The following is a 26,914-nucleotide window of genomic DNA, read 5'->3' on the forward strand; positions in this document are numbered from 1 at the left end:
AGCTCTCTTCTTACAGACAGAGAGGTCCATCCCACATTTTATACAGACTACAATGATGAGTCCTAACATTGCCCGCTGTGATAAAACGTACTGTGGAATGGTAGACTGTGTCCTAGGGTTTTAAAACAGCATGTAAACAATATCACCAAAAACCAATACAGGGAGAAACGTTATTTGAACAATCTTTCTCCTATTTTCAATACTGAGGCATGATTTATTTCAATATATAAAAACAATCTTGGATCTTAACATCTTAGTCAGATTTTATTTGTGTTATGAAGGACAACTTGTCATCAATCCAACCCAGGTACTTATATTGAGAAACAAGCTCAATTTCGGCTCCATTTGTAGCACAAATATGCAGGTCCTCAGGGTCAACCATGAAGCTACATTATAGACATAACCTTTGAACCTATCTGAAGACCACGAAACTCCATTATAGACATAACCTTTGAACCTATCTGAAGAACACGAAACTCCATTATAGACATAACTTCTGAACCTATCCAAAGACCATTAAACTCCATTATAGACATAACTTCTGAACCTATCTGAAGACCACGAAACTACATCATAGACATAACCTCTGAACCTATCTGAAGACCACGAAACTCCATCATAGACATAACCTCTGAACCTATCTGAAGACCATTAAACTCCATTATGGACATAACCTCTGAACCTATCTGAAGCCCATGAAGCTCCATTGTATCCATGATCCAACCAACCGACCGTAACCTCGTCAACACGGCAACCCACCAATAACCACTATGGTAACCATGACAATAGTCCACTTCTCCTCCCCCTACTCACATGGTCCATGAGCTCCCTGACCATGCCATTCCATTGGCCCGTGCTCTCCTCCAGCGCCCCGTACTTCCCGTCCTCCACCAGGCGCACCTATTAATGAGAATAAGAATGACTACAGCAACAACTATTAATATTAATATTAACAATATATGTCATTTAGTAGAAACTTGTAGTAGTACACGCATTCATTTTCATACCATCGTGATTGATCCCAGAACCCTGATGTTACAAGCACCATGCTACGCCAACTGAGACACATGGGAAGCCACTCACCTCATAGCGGAAGCCCAGGATCGCTGAGAGCTCGCGGAGAAGGTCGATGCAGTAGCCTTCGAAGCGGTCGTTGCCGTACAGCGGCTTGTCTGACTTCTTGAACATCACATAGGGCTCCACCTGTTAAGGAAAAGTGGGGGAGGGGGGAGGAGATGGAAGAAGAAGAAAGGAGAAAGAGGCAGAGAAGGGGCAAAAGACAAAGGTAGTTTGGTATTCGTTGGGATTTTATTAGGATCTCCAGTAGCTGTTGAGGAAGCAGCAGCTTCTCTTCCTTGGATCCACACAAAACATGAAACATGACATACAGTGGGAAGAAAACGTATGTGAACCCTTTAGAATGACCTGAATTTCTGCCAAAATTTGTCGTAAAATGTTATCTGATCTTCATCTAAGTCACAACAATAGACAAACTTAAACTAATAACACACAAACAATTATACGTTTTCATGTCTTTACTGAACACACCATGTAATCATTCACAGTGCAGGTTGGAAAAAGTATGTGAACCCTTGGATTTAATAACAGGTTGACCCTCCTTTGGCAGCAATAACCTCAACCAAACGTTTTCTGTAATTGCGGATCAGACCTGCACACCTGTCAGGAGGAATTTTGGATAATTTCTCTTTACAAAATTGTTTCAGTTCCACAATGTTCTTGGGATGTCTGGTGTGAACTGCTCTTTAGAGGTCATGACACAGCATCTCAATCGGCTTGAGGTCAGGACTGACTGGGCCACTCCAGAAGGGGTATTTTCAAGCCATTCTGTTATTGATTTACTTCTGGGTTTTGGAATGTTGTTCTGATGCATCACCTAACTTCTGTTGAGCTTCAATTGGTAAGACAATTTGTCTTACCATGGACTGACTTTTAGAGATAGTTTTGGAATCTTTTCCAGAATTTATGCAAGGCAACAATTCTTAATCTTAGGTCTTCTGAGATCTCTTTTGTTCGAGGCATGGTTCACATCAGGCAATGCTTCTTGTGAATAGCAAACTCACATTTTGTGATGAGTTTTTTATGGGGCAGGGCAGCTCTAACCAACATCTCCAATCTTGTCTCATTGATTGGACTCCAGGTTAGCTGACTCCTGACTCCAATTAGCTTTTGTAGAACTCATTAGCCTAATGGTTCACATACTTTTCCCAAGCTACACTGTGAATGTTTAAATTATGTATTCAATATAGACAAGAAACATACAATAATTTGTGTGATATTAGTTAAAGCACACTGTGTTTGTCTACTTTTGTGACTCTTATGAAGGTCGGATCAAATTTTATGCAAAGTTTATGCAGAAATCCAGGTAATTCCAAAGGGTTCACATACTTTTTCTTGCCACTGTAATACTGAACATTAATAGACAAGAACAGCTCAAGGACAGAACTACATCAATTTAAAAAAGGCACACGAGCCTACATATCAATACATACACACAAACTATCTAGGTCAAATAGGGGAAAGGCATTGTGCCGTAAGGTATTGCTTTATCTGTTTTTTGAAACCAGGTTTGTTGTTCATTTGAGCAATATGAGATGGAACTGTACGCTTTCTTGCATTTGTTCTGGATTTGGGGACTGTGAAAAGACCCCTGGTGGCATGTCTGGTGGGGTAAGTGTGTGTCTCAGAGCTGTGTGTAAGTTCACTATGCAAACAATTTGGGATTTTCAACACATTAATGTTTCTTAGAAACATAAGAAGTGATGCAGTCAATCTCTCCTCAACTCTTAGACATGCATAGTATTTATATTAGTCCTCTGATTACAATAAAGAGCAAGACGTGCCGCTCTGTTCTAGGTCAAATGCAACTTAACTAGGTCTGTCCTTGCAGCACTCGACCACACGACTGGGCAATAATCAAGATAAGACTAAACTAGAGCCTGCAGGACTTGACCACATGGCTGGACAATAATCAAGATTAGACTAAACTAGAGCCTGCAGGACTTGCTTTTTGGAGTGTAGTGTCAAAAAAGCAGAGCATCTCTTTATTACTGATAGACCTCTCCCCATGACAGTTTTTTACCTAGAGAGCTGCCCTGCGGTACACCTCACTTTACATGTTTGACATTAGAGAAGCTTCTATTAAAGAAAACCCTCTGAGTTCTATTAGATAGATAGATATGAATCCACAATATGGCAGAAGTTGAAAAGGCATAACACATACGTTTTCTCAACGACAGGTTATGGTCAATAAAATCAAAGGCTGCACTGAAATCTAACAGTACAGCTCCCACAATCGTGTTATTAGCAATTTCTTTCAACCAATCATCAGTAATTTGTGTCAGTGCAGTACATGTTGAGTGCCCTTCTCTATAAGCATGCTGAAAGTCTGTTGTTAATTTGTTTACAGAGAAATAGCATTATATTTGGTCAAACACCATTTTCCACAACAGTTTGTTAAGAGCTGGCAGCCGTCTGATTGGTCTGCTGTTAGAACCAGTATAGGCTGCTTTACCACTTTTTGGTAGCGAATGACTTTGGCTTCCCTCCAGCCCTGAGGACAAAGACTTTCCTCTAGGCTCAGATTAAAGATATGACAGATAGGAGTGGCTATAGAGTCAGCTACCATCCTCAGGAGTGGCTATAGAGTCAGCTACCATCCTCAGTAGCTTTCCATCTAAGTTGTCAATGCCAGGATGTTTTTCATTATTGATCGATAACAATTTTTCCGCCTCTCCCACACTAAACTTTACAAAATTCTAACTTGCAATGCTTTTCTTTCATTATTTGTTCTTTAATGTATGAGTACGATGGAATTTCCTGTCTAAGTTTTCCCACTTTGCCAATGAAGTAATCATTAAAATATTTGGCAACATCAAATAAGGGAGGGGGAGACAGGGGAGAGAGATGTGGAGAAAGGGAAGAGAGGAAATATGGAGAAGAGAGAGCAGAGAAAGACGGCAACAAAGAGTGTCAAAAAAGGAACAAGAAAGAGAATGATGAGAAAATAGAGAAAAAAAAACATCATACTCCATCCATGTCTGGTCTAGTAGTGTATGTTAGACTATGAAGTCCTATCCTTGATAGTACCGAAGGGTTAAATCTGTGCTGTCAGTCGTTGTGACTTCAGTGACGGAGACAGAGACCTAGCCCTTCAGTGATGCTGCTGTGAGGCTACAGACATACAGAGACCTAGCCAGATGTGTGTTTACCAGTATGGTGGAGACACGGAGGGATTTGTTAGCCAGAGAGTCTGTGATGTTGGTTGTCTTGCTCTTGTGGTTGTCCGTCATGTTCAGGCCACTGGGAGGGTCCCACGTTCCTATCTGTGGGTGACACATTTCTCATGTGATAAAATGGTAATTAGTGAAGCACGATATGACATTTTTGGCCGATACCAATATCCGATATTTTCCTTGCCCAAAAAATCCTGATACCGATAACCGATACCGATAACCGATATCGATAACCGATATTTAAAATGTTAGCGGCCTTTAAGCATTCTAGTACAGTTAAATAGTTAACACACACACATGGACACAGCGGTCTAAGGCACAGCATCTCAGTGCAAGAGGCGTCACTACAGTCACTGGTTCGAATCCAGGCTGTATCACATCTGGCCATGATTGGGAGTCCCATAGGGTGGCACACAATTGGCCCAGCATCGTCTGGGTTTAGCTGGGGTAGGCCGTCATTGTAAATAAGAATTTGTTCTTAACTGACTTGCTTAGTTAAATAAAGGTTACACACACACACACACACACACACACACACACACACACCACACTTACCAAAAGTTTTTTTGGGGGGCATTTACGCATGTCCCCATTACCAGTAAAACATAATCAAAACCTATTTCTTTCACTTACTTGCTGTGCTGTTTCTTTGTTCATTTGTTCAGTTGTTTCATTCTCAACCAGGGTTTATATGGAACCCCGTTTGGGTCTTTGCTATGGAACCCTGTTTGGGTCTTTGCTATGGAACCCTGTTTGGGTCTTTGCTATGGAACCCTGTTTGGGTCTTTGCTACGAAACCCCGTTTTGTTCTTTGCTATGGAACCCCGTTTTGGGTCTTTGCTATGGAACCACGTTTGGGTCTTTGCTATGGAACCCTGTTTGGGTCTTTGCTACGGAACCCCGTTTTGTTCTTTGCTATGGAACCCCGTTTTGGGTCTTTGCTATGGAACCCCGTTTTGGTCTTTGCTATGGAACCCCGTTTTGGGTCTTTGCTATGGAACCACGTTTGGGTCTTTGCTATGGAACCACGTTTGGGTCTTTGCTATGGAACCGTGTTTGGGTCTTTGCTATGGAACCCTGTTTGGGTCTTTGCTATGGAACCCCGTTTTGGGTCTTTGCTATGGAACCCTGTTTGGGTCTTTGCTATGGAACCCTGTTTGGGTCTTTGCGTGTCAAAAAAGAAAACAATGACCAGTAGATAACACTATTTGACGTGTCAAATAAGCTTGTTGACCAATCAGAACCTGAATATGACTGCACATCACAATAATTTAACACATTCATACATTTTTGACCTAGTTATTGCACATTGATTACACTATCACTTGCATTTCACGTCACAACGATTCATGCTATGCTATGATGCTGGTAAAGTTGTCTTGCGCACCTACAGTGCTGGTCATAAAAAATGGATGCAAACAATGTTCTTCCCCAAAAACAGCAAAATGACATGATCTGTTTCAGTAGCTATAGCTAGCTAGCTAACTATAGAGCTAGGTGTCATCATCTAAAATAAGCCTAATTTATAAGACAGTTTTTATTTGATTAATGGTGGTCGGACCCATCTATGTGAAGCTAGCCACAATAAGGATTAGCCACAATAGTGGACTTTTGAGGTTAGCCTGGCAAAGTATGGCATAACTCAACTATTTGAATTAATTTGCATCAATGCCAATGACATACTTTTATTTTGAAGGCAAACTGCAAATTCTACTATTGTGCTTATTCCTTATTGTGGCTAGCTTCACAACACAAAACCAAGTCCGGTCGAGCCTCACTAACCTGATGAAGCTAGCTGGCTGCTTATAACGTTAGCTTTGGGCAACAGGGTTAAGTAGCTGGCTAACTATTTATTTTCATGAACTGAAGGACAATTTCAATAGGCGAACAACAAGTGGCAACCTAGCTAATACTTACTCACAAGGATTCCTAAATAATTGCTAAGAATAATGAAAATGACTGTAGTTTCTACTGGTCATTGTTTTCAGGCTGGTTGTACTGGTGCCAGCTAGGTACCAAGCTAAAGCTAGCTACCCCAGAAATTGTGGTCGAACAAATGATGCTTTATTACCAACGTGGTATTGCAAACTCATCGTTCGTGTCCGGTGTTTGTTCGCAGACTTTTTTGTACAGCTTTTGACAGTATCTTTTTTGACACGCAAAGACCCAAACGGCATTCCATAGTATGTATGTCGTGAAGCTAATAGCAGTGACACTATTACTGTGTAGGGCAACATCTGAAAAATAGCGCACTTAGTAGTGTGTACTGGTGCTCGACCATTCGGTGAAGGCCAACATCACCCACGACAGAGAACGGTTGATTGTCAAGGGCAATACATTCCATTATCTTGGCTTTAATGGATTTCTCCTTTTGAGTGGTCTCGTTGAAATGTTTTTATTCTTTCAAATGACTGCTCGATTTGTTGACTGCTCAATCCACACACCAGATATTGTTGGCTAGTTTAGGGATGCTGTGTTGCACATGTAGCACAACATTTTACATGGTGTCATTACGTCATGTACCTACGTTATGTAGATATGCATGTCAGCTTTGACATCGGTTTTGCCCATCGGCGTTAAACTAGACATCGGCGGAATCAGATGTTGGCATTTTTAGCTAATATCCTCCGATTCCGATATGTTCACCGATATATCATTCATCCCTAATGGTAATTTATGTACACAGCACTGTGCCATCCTAAGACAGAACACCCCTTTCCTTAAGAACAATATGGTCATTAGAAGAAAAATATTCTCAATTATGTCATTATACTTGAACAATATGAATCAATCAGAAATATTGATGACGAGAAACCAGGAAATTGAGTAATGTAATTACTCAAGAAACCAGGGCAAAAAGGTACATTGGTAAGCAAACAGTCAAAGTATTGGATACAGTGGTGAAAATTATCTTACCAAAATAGAGGACAGTAGAACAATATATACCATTTACATTTAGTTTATTTGACTATTTTTGGGCTGAAAAGTCAAAAACAAAGGAAACGTTTATTTAATGATATGTGCTGTGCTGTATTTTGTTGTGATAATTATGTTTTTAAATAAAATACATTGCAAAAACTTCAGTCTGTGTGATTGACAGGAGTGATGATCAGAGGGGCAGAGTTTTTACCATCATTAAGACAGGAGCAGAAGTATGGATATAGTTTCTCAGTGAAGGTGCAGCCAGTGAAAGAGTAGATATGACACCTGGCCTCCACATCGTAAAAGGAGACCCGACCCTCCTCATAATCCCCAAACACCCCCACCTTCTGGGGCTTCTCTCTAAGTAGGAAGTTGACAGCTGGGTCATCATTAGCTGCATACAAATTTGTGTTCCTCAGCCATATGGTCCTGTAGCCATTCTCAGAACCCAGGAAAATGTCATTCTTCCTGTTGATGGACTCTTTGGCCACTCCTAAATCCCATTTAGTCTTCTCCTTGACTTGCACCTCATAGTATAATCTCCCAGAGAAGCCATCTTTTCCCAGGACACTGGTACCCTTTGAAAACCTCTTTGGCTTGTCAGGGAGATTCTGTTCTCTAAATCCATATCTGACTTGTTTCTTGTCCTTAGAGAGGATGAGAGAGGGGTGGGCTGTATCAGGGTCCAGAGTGACATCCACTGACCACTGCTGCATCCACTTCAGCTCAGCATCACACAACTTCTTCACTTCACTCCTGATTGTCTCATGCAGCTGAGACACAGATCTCTTCATTGTCTCCACACTCAGACTGCGGTGAACACTGATCTCAGACCAGTCCTTGTTAGGTGGAAGGCTGCAGAGGGATGGGGAGCTCTGAAGGAGGTGGTCCTCAGTGTGTGACAGCTGCTTCAGCTACGTAGATCAGTGTTTTCCTGCTCCAGATCAATAATGAGCCCTTCAGCCTGCCTCTCAGCTGCTTTCTGCTTCTCCTCAACTACCTCAATGAGCACAACCTGGCTTCTCTCAATGGAGCTCACCAGAGCAGTGAAGACCTGCACGCTGTCTGCTATCTCCCTCTCTGCTTCTCTCTTGCTGATCTCTACTGAGTGTTTCATTTCCTGAACCTTCTGCAGTCGCTCCTGGACCATCTGCTGCACTTCTGCCTCTGTCTGCCCCAGCTGAGCCTTCTTTTTTCCATACTCTTCTTCTAGAGGGACAGTGTAGTTAGTCTTGTGGTCTGTTTTCTTGCACTGGACACAAACACACATCTGATCAGTCCTACAGAACAGGTCCAGAGGTTTGTCATGTTCCTTACACATCCTGTCTTCCAGGTTCTTTACTGGGTCAATCAGCTCATGTCTCTTCAGGGCTGGGGCGGTCTGATGAGGCTGCAGGTGAGTCTCACAGTAAGAATAGGCATGACTTCAGAGCCTTCAGCTTTGTCCCAGTGCACACGTCACAGGCCACTCTCCCAAGCTCGGCAAAGTTTTGGTCTGGGCTGCGGCTAGCTCTCAGTTGAACTGACTTCCGGAACTGAGCAGCCATCTCAGAAATGAAAGCAGTGATACAAATCTCAGGTCTCCTGTCAAATTTCTTCCTACAGACTGGACACTGGCACAGGTCATCACTGTCCCAGTACTTTCTGATGCAGGCCATGCAGAAGTTGTGGTCACTGGCTCAGTGAACACATCCAGACAGATAGAGCACAGGAAGTTCTCTTCAGACAGGAGATTGTTGCATAATGCCATATCTAGACAGAGACCAAAAGTGAAACCATTGAGCAATTACTTGAATCTCTCAGCTCTCGTAGTTGATAATTCATGAAGTGTATTTGAGTGTAAATTAAAAACTAGTTGTAAAAATGTCATTATGATACAAGTTAATCTTGATAAATGGTTTCACCATAGAGATTGGAAATCGTCCTAAATGAGTCGTAAAACAGGTAAAGACATGAACACGGTAGTTAGTCAGTCGTCTCCTCTCACCTGCGTGTGTCTGTTCTTTCTGTTTGTGAAAGAGGTCTGGAGAAAGTTAGTTCAGAGAGATTAGTAGGTCTAAAGAGTCTGAGAAACCTTCTCTGAGAAACCTTCTCTGTGAAACCTTCTCTGAGAAACCTTCTCTGAGAAACCTTCTCTGTGAAACCTTCTCTGAGAAACCTTCTCTGAGAAACCTTCTCTGAGAAACCTTCTCTGTGAAACCTTCTCTGAGAAACCTTCTCTGAGAAACCTTCTTTAGTTTCACTTCAGCAGAATGACTTTAAAATGTTCCTCCTCGTCCGATACTGCTATTGGCTACAGCCCTGAATCATAGAGCTTTTCCCAAATGTACCACAAGTTTGGTTAGAGTTTTGGTTTCTTTTGTTTTCAAATATATCTTGGTATGTTTAAAACACAACTTAACCTTATGGAAAAGTAAGTTACAGGTATTTGGAAAGAGTAAAGGAAAATCCAAGAAATGTTGAAAACACACACACCTTTTCCAGTCCGTCCTCCTTAAGACTGATCACGTCCAGGTCGAAGTCTGTCCTCAGTCCGTTGGTTCTGTTGAAGAGGATTCGTCCAGTCAAGCCATCCCAATGGGCCTATAGAGACACACACACACACACACACACACACGCACACACACACACACACACACACACACACACACACACACACACACACACACACACACACACACACACACACAGACAGACACAGACAGACACACACACACACACACACAGACACACAGACACACACGCACGCACGCACGCAAACACACACCATCCAATTCAACTAAAAAACTAATCCAAAGTGTCCAAATTGTATCCCTCAATTACCCATAATCCTACATGCTCTTTCATTGTATTTCAATCCAAAACCATAGCCCCACAATGTTTCCATTTCAATTAGCTAGCTGTTCCGTCTGGCTCTCTCCACACTGTCTGCATTTCACAACAACAGACAACAGAGAGGAGGCTTGTTTGACAGGTATAAGAGGTCATTACGCTGTGAAGTTGGTTAGTGGTGCTTGAAGTTTCACTTCAAAGTGATTGGAGGATCAGAGAGACAGCGTGGGGAGAGATGAGAGATGGAGCGGAGAGGATGGAGGGAGGAGGGGAAGAGAGAGGGAGGAGGGTAAGAAAGTACAATGGTTCATTCTGTAAATGACCTACAATAACACCGCACACACAATGAAAGCGCTCCTGTCCGCAAAGCGAATGGCTGACCTTAGTGACCTTAGTGACTGGCATTCGAGAGATGTAACATGGCTTTGATATAGACACACGCCGAGATATGGTTATGCAGACAGGTAGAGATGTCTTCCTTGTCTCTATTATGCGTGATAGGACCACACACACACACACACACACACACACACACACGCACACACACACACACACACACACACACACACACACACACACACACACACACACACACACACACACACACACACACAGTGTCCTCTGTAATTATTGGGACAGTAAAAAAAAAATATTCTGTTGGCTCTGTACTTTGGATTTGAAATCAAACAATGACTATGAGGTTTAAGTGCAGATTCCAAAATGACACAATACATTATTTAAACACTATTTTTTTTTAACACACACAAGTGAATTTGTCCCAATACCTTTGATTCTCTAAAATGTGGGGACATATATTTTTTTATTTGTTTTGTTATACAAAGTTGTATTTATTACAAACAAACAAAACTATAATACAGACCTAAATTGGTTCACAAGCAATAGTCATCACCTCCCAGTCATAGAAACAGCACGACAAATAGAATGTGTCCAGATTCTAGAATTGTTGTTTCTACCAGTGATCCTAGAAAGCATTTGTTCATGCGATGCTACTTCCAACATTGAATCTATCCACGGTTTCAAAGTAGGAGTGGCATAACCCTTCCGGATTACTCTAGCTGCTGTAACCATACCAACAGTGATCAGTGGTGGAAAAAGTAGACAATTCTCATAATTGAGTAAATGTAAAGATACCTTAATAGAAAATGACTCAAGTAAAATTGAATGTCACCCAGTAAAATACTACTTGAGTAAAAGTCAAAAATGATTTTTTTGATATATTCTTAAGTATCAAAGTAAAAGTATAAATCATTTCAAATTCCTTATATTAATCAAACCAGACGGCACAATTTTTACATTTTATTTTACAGATAGCCAGGGGCACACTCCAACACTCATACATAATTTACAAACGGAGCATTTGTGTTTAGTAAGTCCGCCAGATCAGAGGCAGTAGGGAGGACCAGGGATGTTCTTTTGATAAGTGTGTGAATTGGACCATTTTCCTGTCCTCTTAATTAACCTTACATCCTGTAAGGTGTCCCTAAACCGGGACGTTTGTTGCTAACGTGCACTAATGTGACAAAAATGACGTTGTATACAACAGCCAACTTTCTGGGACATCGACATGTCTTATATGGGCAGAAAGCTTAAATTATTGTTAATCTAACTGAAGTGTCCAATTAACAGTAGCTATTACAGTGAAAAATACCATGCTATTGTTTGAGTAGAGTGCACAACAACAAAAAACTTTTATCATGGCAACTGGTTTGATACATTCTCCTCTGAAGGTAAATAATGTACTTACATTCAGTAATCTTGCTCTGATTTGCATAGCATAGTTTTGTTTGATAAAACCCCTGGCCATCTGGATGTGTGAAAGTTAGTGTATCTGCTAGTGATCCATCATGTATGACATTCCTGGGAGTGAGTAAACTTACATTTTCTTATTACCATAGCATTTTTGTGTGTTCTCTGTAGGTATGTACTTGAAAATGTATCAATTGACCAATTTGACACATTTGGGCAAATTCCTGGCAGACTTGATACAAAATATTGTGCAGTAATGTAATTTTTCACTGGATCAGTCTGAAACTTTGCACACACACTGCTGCCATCTGGTGGTCAAAATCTAAATTTCACCTAGATTCCTATCTGAAAGTATTTGCATTTCAAAGATGATGGAACAAAAATAAAAAATAAAAACACATGTTCTTTTGTTTGTATTATCTTTTTTCAGATCTAATGTGTTATATTCTCCTACATTAATTTCACATTCCCACAAACTTCAAAGTGTTTCCTTTCAAATGGTATCAATAATACGCATATTCTTGCTTCAGGTCCTGAGCTACAGGCAGTTCGATTTGGGTATGTCATTTTAGGCGATCCTAAAATCCTTTTTAAATGTAATGAGTGCTTTTGGGTGTCAGGGAAAATGTATGTAGTAAAAAGTACATTATTTTCTTTAGGAATGTAGTGAAGTAAAAGTTGTCAAAAATATAAATAGTAAAGTAAAGTACAGTACAGATACCCCCAAAAACTACTTACGTAGTACTTTTTTACTTAAGTACTTTACACAAAATCCAAATTTGTTACATTAGTTAACTCTGTTCTAATGCCCAGGAGGCATATTCTCGGGGAAACTAGAATTGTTAACCACAACGATTCCTTCAGATATTTCAAAACATCCTCCCAGAAAGGTAGCAATAATGTACATTCCCATACTGTGTGTTAAAATGTCCCAGTGTCTTTTTGGCATTTCCAACAGAGAATTGTTGGTCAGACCCATTTTATGAAGCCTTGTTGGGGTCCAATAAAACCTATGTAGAATCTTATATTGAGTAAGTCTCCTCCTGGCTTCCCTTATGTTCCTCCCTGAGCTGGACAAGATCTTCTACCAGGTATCATCCTCAATTTCACACTTAAGGTCAGTTTGCCATATTGTTCAAAAGTTTTTCCAGTCTTTACTCTGCAGATGGCTAAATATTGAGTAAAATAATTCTGCTTTAAGTTTGGGTAATTCCAAATACTCCGCTATTGGGTTATTTCCTGGATTTTGTTGACGGCCGGTTAACAAACATTCAAACTCATATTTCCAGAAATGTCCCTTGTCTCCCACATCATATTGTTGTACCAAATCTGAGTACGACATTGAACCTCTTCGTTGTACAGATCACCTAGGGTATGAATTCCTTTCATTAGCCATCGTTTTCAGTACACAGACTTCCCTCCTATCTGTAGCCTAGGATTGTGCCACAGTGATGAGTATCCTTTAAGATGTGAAATTCCACATATCTTGTGTAATGTTCTCCATGCCTCTTTTGAGTGTAACAAAATTGGGTTAGGAGTTTCAACAGACTTCTCCCCTGTAAAGTGCTGATATTTCTAAACGGTTCACCCGATATGGATGAAAATCCCCTCAAGTTAAAGCTGACAGTCAGCATTTTAACCTCATAGTCGTTGTTTGATTTCAAATCTAAACTGTTGAAGTACAGAGCCAAAAGAAGAAAAAATTGCTTCACTGTCCCAATAATTAGGGAGGGCACTGGATAGTAACACACACACCTGCATCTACACTCACAGCTATGTCGTCACATACACAAAAAGGATAACACAGCCATAGATTCACACGGTGCATATATTACCCACTGAAGGTGAAAAGGGGGTGTGTTCAGCAGAAGATGTGGGGGGGGGGGGGGGGGGGGGGGGGGGGTCTGCTCCATTAACCCAGCATGTGATTAGAAAAGGCCCAGTGTGTCACCTGAATTGACTAATTTTAAATGGAACTGTCCCCTGGTTTCCTATCCGAGAGTTCGGGGTTTGTTGGGTCAAACAGGGATGCTGCTGGTAGCTGGGTGGTCCAGTCGGTTTGTGCTTTAGCTAACTCCTCTCAGTGTTCATTCATTGTCATGCCAAACATGTACAGTATGTGTTGACAATGCTACAGCGCAATAGAATGAATAATATGTGTACACACGTAAAGCATGGATTCAAATGAATAGAAGAGACTCGGAGGAATATATGAAAGATACTCCGTATATTTGACGTTGTATATGCTACTACAGCACACAGTATGGCTTGATTGCATGAAGTCATAGTCGCTCAATTCATCATATACTGTATGTCAATGAAACTTGAACATTTTGCACTACAGTACCTCTTTGATGAGGCTGATGAAACGCCCCCCGAAGCGCCAGGGTTTGTGGCGGTTGCACTGCAGCGAGCTGACGGTGATCTGCTGCGACTGCTGCACCGCCACAGCCACAACGTGCACCGCGTCGAACATCAGCGCTGCGTCCGTCTGCACAGAGGTAGTCGTGATGTCAGAGCATTATTACATCATGAGACAAAAGGTCTCTCTTGCAAAAGAGATTTGATTAAATCTCTATGAGACAACCTGTGTAAAAGGTTACATCAAAATAAAGAGCATTGTTATGTCAGAGCATGATTACATCATATGAGGCATTATGACATCGGATCATTATTATTAAGAGCTGTGCAGACACAGAGCTATGGGCTATGGATGTTCGCTGAGGACCCACTTGTCCCTCTAGTCAAAGTGGCTAGTGCCTTCACACACAAGGGCGACAGTCGACGGTGACCATAGCAACTAAATAAACAAACATTATCGATGTGCGTGAAGTGAATCGCTATAACATCATAAACATGCATAAAAAAGTATTTACATCCAACACAAATCATAAACCCAAAAATAGATTAGAAAACAATGATTTGCTAGAGTGGCAAGTTAGCTGGTCCTGCTCAACAAAGATGGCACCGCTTCAAAAAATAGAGCAGAATCCTATTTCCTTGCCTCGGCTGAGCAGCTTCCAAGGGCCCGAGCACCTCCAACCTCTCTTTCTGGATAGAATTGGCTTCATTGAAAATGACTGGGGCACCACGCCTGTCACTTCTGTCTGCAAGTGCCTGTAGGCCTACTTCATCGAGGCCATTATGATGTCCGAATATTTATACTTCATAAAAGCCAATAATTGATGGGCTCCCTTGGTATTGTGATGTAGCTGGAACATTATGACATCTTGAAGCATCCCTCAAGAAACACAATGACATACTTATCCCGTCAGCAAATGATTCCATTACATTCACTGAATCATACATCTATTTAAGTAAGAGGGACATGAGCAAATTACATCGTCAAATAAACTGCATCGTAATGAATGTACTGTATTCTTGTGCTTCCAGCCACATGTCTATGTGGGCAACCTGGATTATTTAAATAAGTTGTAGGACTGCACGGGCTATGTACTGTATACAGTTAACTGCAATTCAGCTCTTAGCTGCAAATGTGTAACATGAGTAAACAAGAAGAAAACAAAGAGCGGCTGAATCATCCACTTCCCTCTGCATATCTTTAGGAGAACTATCTCTCAGTATAAGAGAGAGTAGAGACGAGAGAAGATTATCCAGCCAACGACAGCCTTTAGAATAGCCCAGTCGGTGTCGCATCCAATGAGAGAAGCTCTCTTTGGCCGGTCAGCCTGTAACTGTGGAGACTAATGGCTCCTGATAGCTGTGCCCACTCCCTGGAGAGCGAGGGCAGAGCGGGCGCTGCTGCAGATGGCACACGGGCTACAGTGTCAGTCAGCTCCACTCCAAAACAACACACTAAGTAGATGCAATGTGGGCACGCTATCATGTTCCCTCTCTGAGTAATACTTTGTCCATGTATCCTCCTAGATGGGGAGATACACTACAGAGGTAAATTATGTGCTATTGCAAATATGATCTTGTCTGATTGTGGGACCAAATCAGGATGATTGTGTCTGATTTCATCTTGATATTTAAAGTGACAACATGACACTTCAAAATTATAGTTTCTCAATCCAGCTGTACGCCTCAATCTAAAATGAATGGAAGAGAGAAGCACCATGTGATTTCCAGATTTGTGGTGCGTATCTTTTTAGGGCTGAAGTAGACGTTGTAACCAACAACCCACTGGGCAAAAACTGATTGAATTTCCATGTAATAAGACCTCCCGGGTGGCGCAGTGGTTAAGGGTGGTGTACGCCAGGCTCTCGTAACCGGCCGCGACGCACAATTGGCCTAGCGTCATCCGGGTTAGGGAGGGCTTGGTCGGTAGGGATGTCCTTGTTTTATCGTGCACCAGCGACTCCTGTGGCGGGCCAGGCGCAGTGCGCGCTAACCAAGGTTGCCAGGTGCACTGTGTTTCCTCTGACACATTGGTGCGGCTGGCTTCCGGGTTGGATGCGCGCTGTGTTAAAAAGCAGTGCGGCTAGGTTGGGTTGTGTATCGGAGGACGCATGACTTTCAACCGTATGGTCTCTCCTGAGCCCGTACGGGAGTTGTAGCAATGAGACAAGATAGTAGCTACTAACAATTGGACACCACAAAATTGGGGAGAAAAAGGGGTAAAAAAAAATAAGAAAAAAAAATATTTCCATGTAATTTCAACAACAATAATGATATGTAATGACGTTGAATGGATGTGGAAAACTGATTGGATTTAAAAAAAGTCATCAACATAAGGGAATATCTTATTTTTTTCACCCAACTTTTAACTTAAATTTTAACATGGTTAAAATGTTTGTTGATTTTACGTTGAATTGACATTAGTTGACAACTCAACCAAAACTAGATGTTGAAATTACGTCAGTGCCCAGTCGGAAGCTGTTATGGTTACATGTTATGAGTACACGTTGTGAGTTCCAACCCAGGCACTCCATAGCCACACCCATATTCACTTCCTGGTTTGAGTGGAAGGAAGCCATCTTGTCTACAGGTTGTAGTCAGACAGTTTCGTAACTAGGAAACTGTTTATACAGTGTAAACCCCAATGTGCTGTCATTACTCAAAACTTCTGAGGAAACCCATTGCACTTACTATATCTGAGTACAGTTACTTCTTAAAGTGGTTTTGTATTCATGAATCAAACCGATAGAGTCACTGTGATCTTGCAGAGCAGGGTTGTCAAACTCATTCCATGGAGGGCCTAGTGTCTGCAGGTTTTTGTTATTTCCTTTCAATTAAGACCTAGAAAACCAGGTGAGCGGAGTTCCTTACTAATTAATTAGTCAACCTTAATTCATCAATCTAGAATGGAGGGAGGAGCGAAAACCAACACACACTCTGCCCTCTGTGAAATTAGTTTGACACCTGTGCTGTAGGGGGTCCAGATTTGAGTTGTGTCAGCATAAACATTTTGAGTCACCCCCCCCCCCCACTAAGCCACGCCTCCAATATAATTTCAAAGTGTGCCTTGCCTTTCTGAGTGACTTGTAGAGTTACCACCCATGACTGTATTTGTTTTCAGTCCTGTGGCCTTCACCAAGAGTTCCTAGGCGAATGTTATCATTACAGTTACACTCTTTATGACAGTACATTAAAGATCTCATAAGGTCCTATTTTGAGGCCTAGCTTTAACCTAATACAGTGGCCATGAAACTCATGGTTTACAGGCATCAGGCTTGCAAGTTGGCTTGCAAACTTCTTTCCAATAGGGATTTCTAGAAAATCAAGGACATTTTCCAGAATTTTGCAACCCTACCTGCAAGTTACATTATACTGGCTTCCAAAATGATGTGTAATTCCAATTGGAATCCAGCCAGAGTTAAGATATTCAACCGTTTCTATTCACCCGCAACCTGCTTTCATACTGACTGCCAGGTTTACGAACAGTGTGAGGAGACTACCTACGCCATTTAAACTGGAACAACCATTTCAGTAACGGGTGCATAAAATCAAATGAAAATAATGGATTAGTTATGTTTAAAATTGATTTTATTTCATCTTTGTGTAGCATAAGATAAATCAATCAATCACTGAATGTACATGCAAAAACACAGATATTCAAAGCAATTCCAAAAATCTACCTGCGGTAGAGCACACTGCATTTGAGTTAAAATTGACTTGGGGTTCACAGTGTATTTAAAAAAAGACTTGGGGTTTATTGTATAGTTAAAAAAGACTTGGGGTTTACTGTATAGTTTAAACAGACTTGTGGTTTACTGTATAGTTTTAAAAAGTGTGTACAGTATAGTTTAAAAAAGACTTGGGGTTTACTGTATAGTTTAAAAAGACTTGGGATTTACCGTATAGTTAAAAAAGCTTGGAGTTTACTGTATAGTTAAAAAAGACTTGGGGTTTATTGTATAGTTTAAAAAGACTTGGGGTTTACTGTATAGTTTAAAAAGACTTGGGGTTTATTGTATAGTTAAAAAAGACTTGGGGTTTACTGTATAGTTTAAAAAGACTTGGGGTTTATTGTATAGTTAAAAAAGACTTGGGGTTTACTGTATAGTTAAAAAAGACTTGGGGTTTACAGTATAGTTAAAAAAGACTTGGGGTTTACAGTATAGTTAAAAAAGACTTGGGGTTTATTGTATAGTTAAAAAAGACTTGGGGTTTACTGTATAGTTAAAAAAGACTTGGGGTTTACAGTATAGTTTAAAAAGACTTGGGGTTTATTGTATAGTTAAAAAAGACTTGGGGTTTACAGTATAGTTAAAAAAGACTTGGGGTTTACTGTATAGTTAAAAAAGACTTGGGGTTTACAGTATAGTTAAAAAAGACTTGGGGTTTACAGTATAGTTAAAAAAGACTTGGGGTTTATTGTATAGTTTAAAAAGACTTGGGTTTACTGTATAGTTAAAAAATACTTGGGGTTTATTGTATAGTTAAAAAAGACTTGGGGTTTACTGTATAGTTAAAAAAGACTTGGGGTTTACTGTATAGTTTTAAAAAGCTTGGAGTTTACTGTATAGTTAAAAAATACTTGGGGTTTACAGTATAGTTTAAAAAGCTTGTACAGCATAGTTTTGAAAAGCGTGTACAGTATAGTTTAAAAAGCGTGTACAGTATAGTTTTAAAAAGCGTGTACTGTATAGTTTAAAAAGCGTGTACAGTATAGTTTTGAAAAGCGTGTACAGTATAGTTTAAAAAGCGTGTACAGTATAGTTTTAAAAAGCGTGTACAGTATAGTTTTAAAAAGCGTGTACTGTATAGTTTTAAAAAGCGTGTACAGTATAGTTTAAAAAGCATGTACAGTATAGTTTTAAAAAGCGTGTACAGTATAGTTTTAAAAAGCGTGTACAGTAGAGTTTTAAAAAGCGTGTACAGTATAGTTTAAAAAGCGTGTACTGTATAGTTTTAAAAAGCGTGTACAGTATAGTTTTAAAAAGCGTGCACAGTATAGTTTTAAAAAGCGTGTACAGTATAGTTTTAAAAAGCGTGTACAGTATAGTTTTAAAAAGCGTGTACTGTATAGTTTTAAAAAGCGTGTACAGTATAGTTTTAAAAAGCGTGTACAGTATAGTTTTAAAAAGCGTGTACTGTATAGTTTTAAAACGCGTGTACAGTATAGTTTTAAAAAGCGTGTACTGTATAGTTTAAAAAGCGTGTACTGTATAGTTTTAAAAAGCGTGTACTGTATAGTTTTAAAAAGCGTGTACTGTATAGTTTAAAAAGCGTGTACTGTATAGTTTTAAAAAGCGTGTACAGTATAGTTTTAAAAAGCGTGTACAGTATAGTTTAAAAAGCGTGTACAGTATAGTTTTAAAAAGCGTGTACAGTATAGTTTTAAAAAGCGTGTACAGTATAGTTTTAAAAAGCGTGTACTGTATAGTTTTAAAAAGCGTGTACTGTATAGTTTTAAAAAGCGTGTACTGTATAATTTCTGAATACAGATCATTCTTTACATGACATCTATGCTCTCCCTTGTTTTTTGAAAAGTGCTGTTGGGTTTACTGCTAACTAACCTTTATCGTGTCTAATTTCATACATGATAAACCATAACCCTACCCTTACCCTTACCATAACCCTAACCTTAACTATATCCCTTACCTAACCCTTACCTTAACCATTTTACATTTCAACTTCAATGGGGTGGCGTCAGAGTTGGGACGTCCCAAGGATCCCGTTTAGATATATCCCTCCTGCCTCTGCCATATCATATGAACTATTGAAATCATCCACTTCCAAACTCCAATTTAACTGAAGCTATTGAGGGCGTAGCTCCTTGGAGCTGTCAGTGTAAATGGATCTGTCAGAGGAGGGTCAGGCAGAAGGCCGGGGTGAACAGCAGGGAATCGTCTCAGCCTCGGCACAACTCTGCTACTCTCCTTTTCTAGTTTATCTCTCTGGGCACAAAGAATCCCATGTGTTATCTGACAGACAGCTCGAGAAGAGAGGAGAGAGGGGGAGGGAGAGAGATAGGGGGAAGGAGGGAGCAATAGCAATAGAGAGGGAGGGAAGGAGGGGGAGACAGAGAGCAAGAAAGACAGAAGGACAGAGATATAAGAAGAGAGGAAGGGAGGAAAAGAGACAGAAAGGATGGGGTAAAAAGAGTGAGAGAGTCAGCATTCAGCCCCCTGCCAGTCTTCCACTGTCGGCGTGGCTTTGGAGTTTGAGCCCTCTGGTGTCAAAGCCCAGATCAGATGATCTGATATTCATCCATCCCTGTTGATTCTTTTATCCCCAGAGCTTTGAGAGAGGTCAGTGTTATCTACACAGCCTGTCAATATGTATGTCCCTTTGTTGCCCCTGTGTGTTTGTTTGCTGGTGTGAGTGGGGAGAGGGGGGGAGTGTGTGGGGAGAGGGGGGGGGGGACTGTGTGTGGGGAGAGGGGGGGGAACTGTGTGTGGGGAGAGGGGGGGACTGTGTGTGGGAAGAGGGGGGGACTGTGTGTGGGGAGGGGGGGACTGTGTGTGTGTGGGGAGAGGGGGGGACTGTGTGTGTGGAGAGGGGGGGACTGTGTGTGGGGAGGGGGGGACTGTGTGTGTGTGGGGAGAGGGGGGGACTGTGTGTGTGGTCACAATCACATAGCTGGAAAACTCTACTGCAGTGGCTATGTATTTGTTTTAAAAATTGGCAGCGATTTTGCAGCATGCCATTTTTTAAATTTTACCTTTATTTAACTAGGCAAGTCAGTAAAGAACAAATTCTTATTTACAATGACAGCCTAGGAACAGTGGGTTAACTGCCTGCCTTGTTCAGGGGCAGAACAGCGGATTTTTACCTTGTCAGCTCTTGCAACCTTTCGGTAACAAGTCCAGCGCTCTAACCACTAGGCTACCTTCTGCCCTGACCCGTACAGTGTGTAAACGTGCATTTTTATGGGCTAGTGCTGTTGCAACTGCAACAATGTTTTTGTGTATACCATGTCAAAGGCTTTACCATGTCAAAGGCTTTTTAACTCCATCCATATGACTCAGCTCACTGATAACAGACAGTGTATTCTAGAAATGACCGTAATGCTTTTGAATCAGCACTTTTATAAGAGAGCAATGAACTAAAGTGATACCAGCTGATAGACTAACCCGAAAGTGACAATCTGAGCATCCACTGCCTTTTAAATGACCTTTTGTGACAGAACCGTCTGTACGTATCGTTTCATCCATATCAAAGCTCTTTTGTAAATTGTAGATGTGGAGTGGTGTCTCTTGCTATTGAAACTGGTCGATATACAAACACTCCCCTTGATAAACGTGTCTGTACTTTTTGTAACAATGGTTCCATTGAAACTGAAACTCATGCCTTCCTTTAGTGTAGGTTAAACAACGAAATTAAAGGATGATGTTTTTTTTGTCAGCTGTCCAGTCAAAATACAAATTTTTACGGTCTTAATAAATAATAAATTATGTGTAATTGGTTTAGGTAACAATAATGTAAATGCCTGCGCCAAAGCCAGTTTTTAGTGTCTCAAAATACCATTTGAATAGTCCAAAATGTGGTTTAAATAAAAATGCGTATTTTGTATTATTGTATCATTGTGGAGTGTCACTTAAATACATTTTTCTTACTCTAACTCTAGCTGTCCTCAAGCTCCCCATCACTCACTTTGTCACAGTCTTATTCCCTATGATCAGAACCAACATACATATACACTGTACAAGACATTAAGAATACCTTCCTAATATTGAGCTGCAGGATGACATGGAGTCCCAGAATGAAACGGGAGCAACTGAGAGCTAAAGATACAGCTAAGCGGCTAGCTAACGTTTAGTTAGCTGGCTAGCTAGAGCTGGGGGCTAGTTCAACCTGTTGACTTTACTTTGGATGCTTTATTTGATTTTATTATTATTATTAAGTACCAGATTTAATAAAATATGGTAATGTCTTCACTTTTTCAACCCCTGTATTTGCAGCAAACATTGGACTACCTAACGTTTTATTGATATTTAAATGGAGGTATGTTGAAGTTGGAACGTGATTAGTAGGGGTTGGGTGATTAACATTAACCACGTCCTTGTCTCCCTATTTCCCTAAACCACTGTAGCCAGGTTTTATTTTCAAGTTTGGCTGCACAGCTTCACAAGTGTCATTTCTCTTGGTTATATCGCCTTTATTTTTTCTGCTTTCTAGTTATTTTGTTTGGATAACCTGATTGGAATAGATTTTATTTAGGAGGGATTCTGGTGTTCTGGAGACCTACTACATAGTGTAGTGTACATGTGTGGATGTCACGCTTCTCAGAAACAAAGAGGGGGAGTCTGCCCCCCCTACATTGGAGCTTTCCAAGATGGCGTAACTGTCAGACGCCTTTGTCCTCATCCTGCCATGTCCCATGTATACATATTTTAATATATTTTTCTTCACATATCCTTTTTTATATTTTTCTAAACCTCAACTTCAAAATACTCTCCTGCAACTTGCCTCACCCAATGTGGTGCGGATCTTCTTTTTTCTAAAGTGTTTTTATTATCTTCGGAAATGGAATCCCCCAACAGAAGCTAGCCAGCTAACTTGCTACTAGCTAGTAGTCATCAGCTAACCACTGCTAGCGGTCATCAGCTAACCTTTAGCTCAGAAAACTCTTGGCAATTTGCACAACGCGATTCAAACCAGAGCATACGGACCTATTTTCTCTTCATATCCCCAGATTCTTATTGCAAGCTCTGAACCTTTTCACCTGGATCATCTGAGTGGCTACCCCCGGCTAACTGTCTCTGTCCCGAATTAAGCACCAATTAGCCTGGAGCTAGCCCGTGCTAGGCCCATCTCCCGGCTAGCTGAAGAGGTCCATCAGCCACTCTGCAATACCTATTTTGCCATTTGATCCGTCCGGACCCCTTTTACTGCCGGTACGGAGCTTCTTCACGACTGGACTACCGACACAATCTGCCCAAGGGGGTTAACTGGCTCCTACGTCATAACGTCCCCTGAATGCCCATCTGCTAGCCTGCTAGCCGCGGCCCGCTAGCTGTCTAGAGCATATCGGACTGTTAGCGAAATTTCTCCATCGGCCAATTTCTTGGGCCACTATACCTATTTTGGCTTGGATCCCTTTTACTAAATGAAGACCTGCTTATCCATCACGTCTGGACTACCGACGTAATCTGCCCAAGTTTTTTTTTCCTACAACAGGCCCCTCCGTCGCGACGTCCTCTGAATGCCCATCTGCCAGCCTGCTATCAGGGGCCCGCTAGCTGTCTAGAGCATATTGGACTGTTAGCTGAAGAGATCCATCTGCCAATATCTTGGACCACTATACCTATTTTGCCAATTGGACTGAACCCCTTTGCTACATGGAACCCTACTACTCCATCACGACTGGTCTATTCGACGTAACCGCACGAGGAGGCTATAACAGACTTCCTCCATCGCGATGTCCCTCTAAGTCCCTTCTGCTAGCTTTCTAGCCCTGGCCTGCTAGCTGTCTGACTAACTACTCACTGGACTCCTATGATGACTCGGCTACGCATGCCTCTCCCTAATGTCAATACGCCTTGTCCATTGCTGTTCTGGTTAGTAATAATGTCTTATTTCACTGTAGAGCCTCAAGCCCTCCTCAATACGGCTCAGCCAACCCGTTAGTTCCACCTCCCACACATGCGGCGAGATCAGCTGGTTTAAATGTTTCTAGAGACAATATCTCTCTCATCATCACACAATGCCTAGGTTTACCTCCAATGTATTCACATCCTACCATACCTTTGTCTGTACATTATGCCTTGAATTTATTCCATTGCTTACAGAAACCTGCTTCCTTTACTCTCTGTTCCGGACGTACTAAACAACCAGTTAGCCTTTAGCCGTACCCTTATCCTACTCCTCCTCTGCTCATCTGGTGATGTAGAGGTTAATCCAGGCCCTGCAGTGCCGAGTTCCACTCCTAATCCCCAGGTGCTCTCATTTGTTGACTTCTGTAACCGCAAAAGCCTTGGTTTCATGCATGTTAACATTAGAAGCCTTCTCTCTAAGTCTGTTTTATTCACTGTTTTAGCACACTCTGTCAACATGGATGTCTTAGCCGTGTCTGAATCCTGGCTTAGGAAGACCACCAAAAACCCTGAAATTTCCATCCCTAACTACAGTATAACCTTTTCCGACAAGATAGAACTGCCAAAGGGGGCGGAGTTGCAATCTACTGCCTTTACTATCCAGTTCTGTCTTACTATCCAGGTCTGTACCCAAACAATTCAAGCTTCTACTTTTAAAAATCTGCCTTTCCAGGAACAAGTCTCTCACCGTTGCTGATTGCTATAGACCACCCTCTGCCCCCAGCTGTGCTCTGGACACCATATGTGAATTAATTGCCCCCCCATCTATCTTCAGAGCTCGTGCTGCTAGGTGACCTAAACTGGGACATGCTTAACACCCCAGCCATCCTACAATCTAAGCCTGATACCCTCAATCTCACACAAATTATCAATGAACCTACCAGGTACAACCCCAAATCCGTAAACACGGGCACCCTCATAGATATCATCCTAACCAACTTGCCCTCCAAATACACCTCTGCTTTTTTCAACCAAGATCTCAGCGATCACTGCCTCATTGCCAGCATCCTTAATGGGTCTGCGGTCAAACGACCACCCCTCACCACTGTCAAACACTCCCTGAAACACTTCTGCGAGCAAGCCTTTCTAATCAGCCACACTCTGGAAGGATATTGACCTCATCCCGTCAGTAGAGGATGCCTGGTTATTCTTTAAAAGTGACTTACTAATCATTTTAAATAAACATGCCCCATTCAAACAGATAACAGATATAGCCCTTGGTTCTCTCCAGACCTGACTGCCCTTGACCAGCACAAAAACATCCTGTGGTGTACTGCATTACAATCGAATAGTCCCCGTGATATGCAACTTTTCAGGGAAGTTAGGAACCAATATACACAGGCAGTTAGGAAAGCTAAGGCTAGGTTTTTCAAACAGAAAATTACATCCTGTAGCACAAACTCAAAAAAGGTCTGGGACACTGTAAAGTCCATGGAGAATTTGAACACCTCCCAGCTGCCCACTGCACTGAGGCTAGAAAACACCACCTATAAATCCACTATAATTGAGAATTTCAATAAGCATTTTTCTATGGCTGGCTATGCTTTCGCCCTGGTTACACCTACCCCGGTCAACTGCCCTGCGTCCCCCACTTCAACTCGCCCAAGCCTCCCCAATATCTCCTTCACCCAAATCCAGATAGCTGATGTTCTGAAAGAGCTGCAAAACTGGACCCCTACATATCAGCTGGGCTAGACAATCTGGACCCTCTCGTTCTAAAATGATCTGCCGAAATTGTTGCAACCCCTATTACTAGCCTGTTCAACCTCTCTTTCGAATTGTCTGAGATTCCCAAAGACTGGAAAGCTGCCGCGATCATCCCCCTCTTCAAAGGGGGAGACACTCTAGACCCAAACTGCTACAGACAAATATCTATCCTACCCTGCCTTTCTGAGGTCTTCGAAAGTCAAGTTAACAAACAGATTAACGACCATTTCTCCACTATGCAATCTGGTTTCAGAGCTGGTCATGGGTGCACCTCGCCACACTCAAGGTCCTGAACAATATCATAACCGCCATCGATAAGAGACAATACTGTGCAGCCGTATTTATTGACCTGGTCAAGGCTTTTGACTCAACAGCCTTGGTTTCTCAAATGACTGCCTCGCCTGGTTCACCAACTACTTCTCTGATAGAGTTCAGTGTGTCAAATCGGAGGGCCTGTTGTCCAGACCTCTGGCAGTCTCTATGGTGGTGCCACAGGGTTCAATTCTTGGGCTGACTCGCTTCTCTGTATACATCAATGATGTCGCTCTTGCTGCTGGTGATTATTCGATCCACCTCTATGCAGACGACACCATTCTGTGTGCTTCTGGCCCTTCTTTGGACACTGTGTTAACTTACCTCCAGACGAGCTTCAATGCCATACAACTCTCCTTCCGTGGCCTCCAACTGCTCTTAAATGCAAGTAAACTAAATGCATGCTCTTCAATAAATCGCTGCCCGCACTTGCCCAACTGTCCAGCATCACTACTCTGGACAGTTCTGATTAGAATATGCGGACAACTACAAATACCTAGGTGTCTGGCTAGACTGTAAACTCTCCTTCCAGACTCACATTAAGCATCTCCAATCCAAAATTAAATCTAGAATCGGCTATTCCGCAACAAAGCCACTGATGCTGCCAAACATACCCTCGTAAAACTGACCATCCTGCCAATCCTCGACTTCGGCGATGTCATCTACAAAATAGCCTCCAACTAACTCTCTACTCAAGAAATTGGATGCAGTCTATCACAGTGCCATCCGTTTTGTCACCAAAGCCCCATACACTACCCACCATTGCGACCTGTACACTCTCGTTGGCTGGCCCTTGCTTCATACTCGTCGCCAAACCCACTGGCTCCAGGTCATCTACAAGTCTTTGCTAGGTAAAGTCCCGCCTTATCTCAGCTCACTGATCACCATAACAGCACCCACCCGTAGCACGTGCTCCAGCAGGTATATCTCACTGGTCACCCCCAAAGCCTCTTTGGCTGCCTTTCCTTTTCAGTTCTCTGCTGCCAATGACTGGAACGAACTGCAAAAGTCACTGAAGCTGGAGACTCATATCTCCTTCGCTAGCTTTAAGCACCAGCTGTCAGATGAGCTCACAGATCACCTCACCTGTACGTAGCCCATCCGACTACCTCATCCCCAAATATTTATTTATTTATCTTGCTCCTTTGCACCCCAGTATCCCTACTTGCATAT

At 41.7% G+C, this 26,914-nt stretch overlaps 2 pseudogenes; both read right to left on the reverse strand.

Annotated features, from left to right (window-relative positions):
- The window catches only part of LOC139414949 (glutamate receptor ionotropic, kainate 2-like), a 154,803-nt pseudogene that overhangs the window by 40,967 nt on the left and 86,922 nt on the right, over positions 1-26,914 (reverse strand).
- LOC139414950 (E3 ubiquitin-protein ligase TRIM39-like) lies at positions 7,334-8,937 on the reverse strand (annotated as a pseudogene).

Source organism: Oncorhynchus clarkii, chromosome 8 (assembly GCF_045791955.1).
Source record: "Oncorhynchus clarkii lewisi isolate Uvic-CL-2024 chromosome 8, UVic_Ocla_1.0, whole genome shotgun sequence".
In the NCBI taxonomy this organism is placed as follows: domain Eukaryota; kingdom Metazoa; phylum Chordata; class Actinopteri; order Salmoniformes; family Salmonidae; genus Oncorhynchus; species Oncorhynchus clarkii.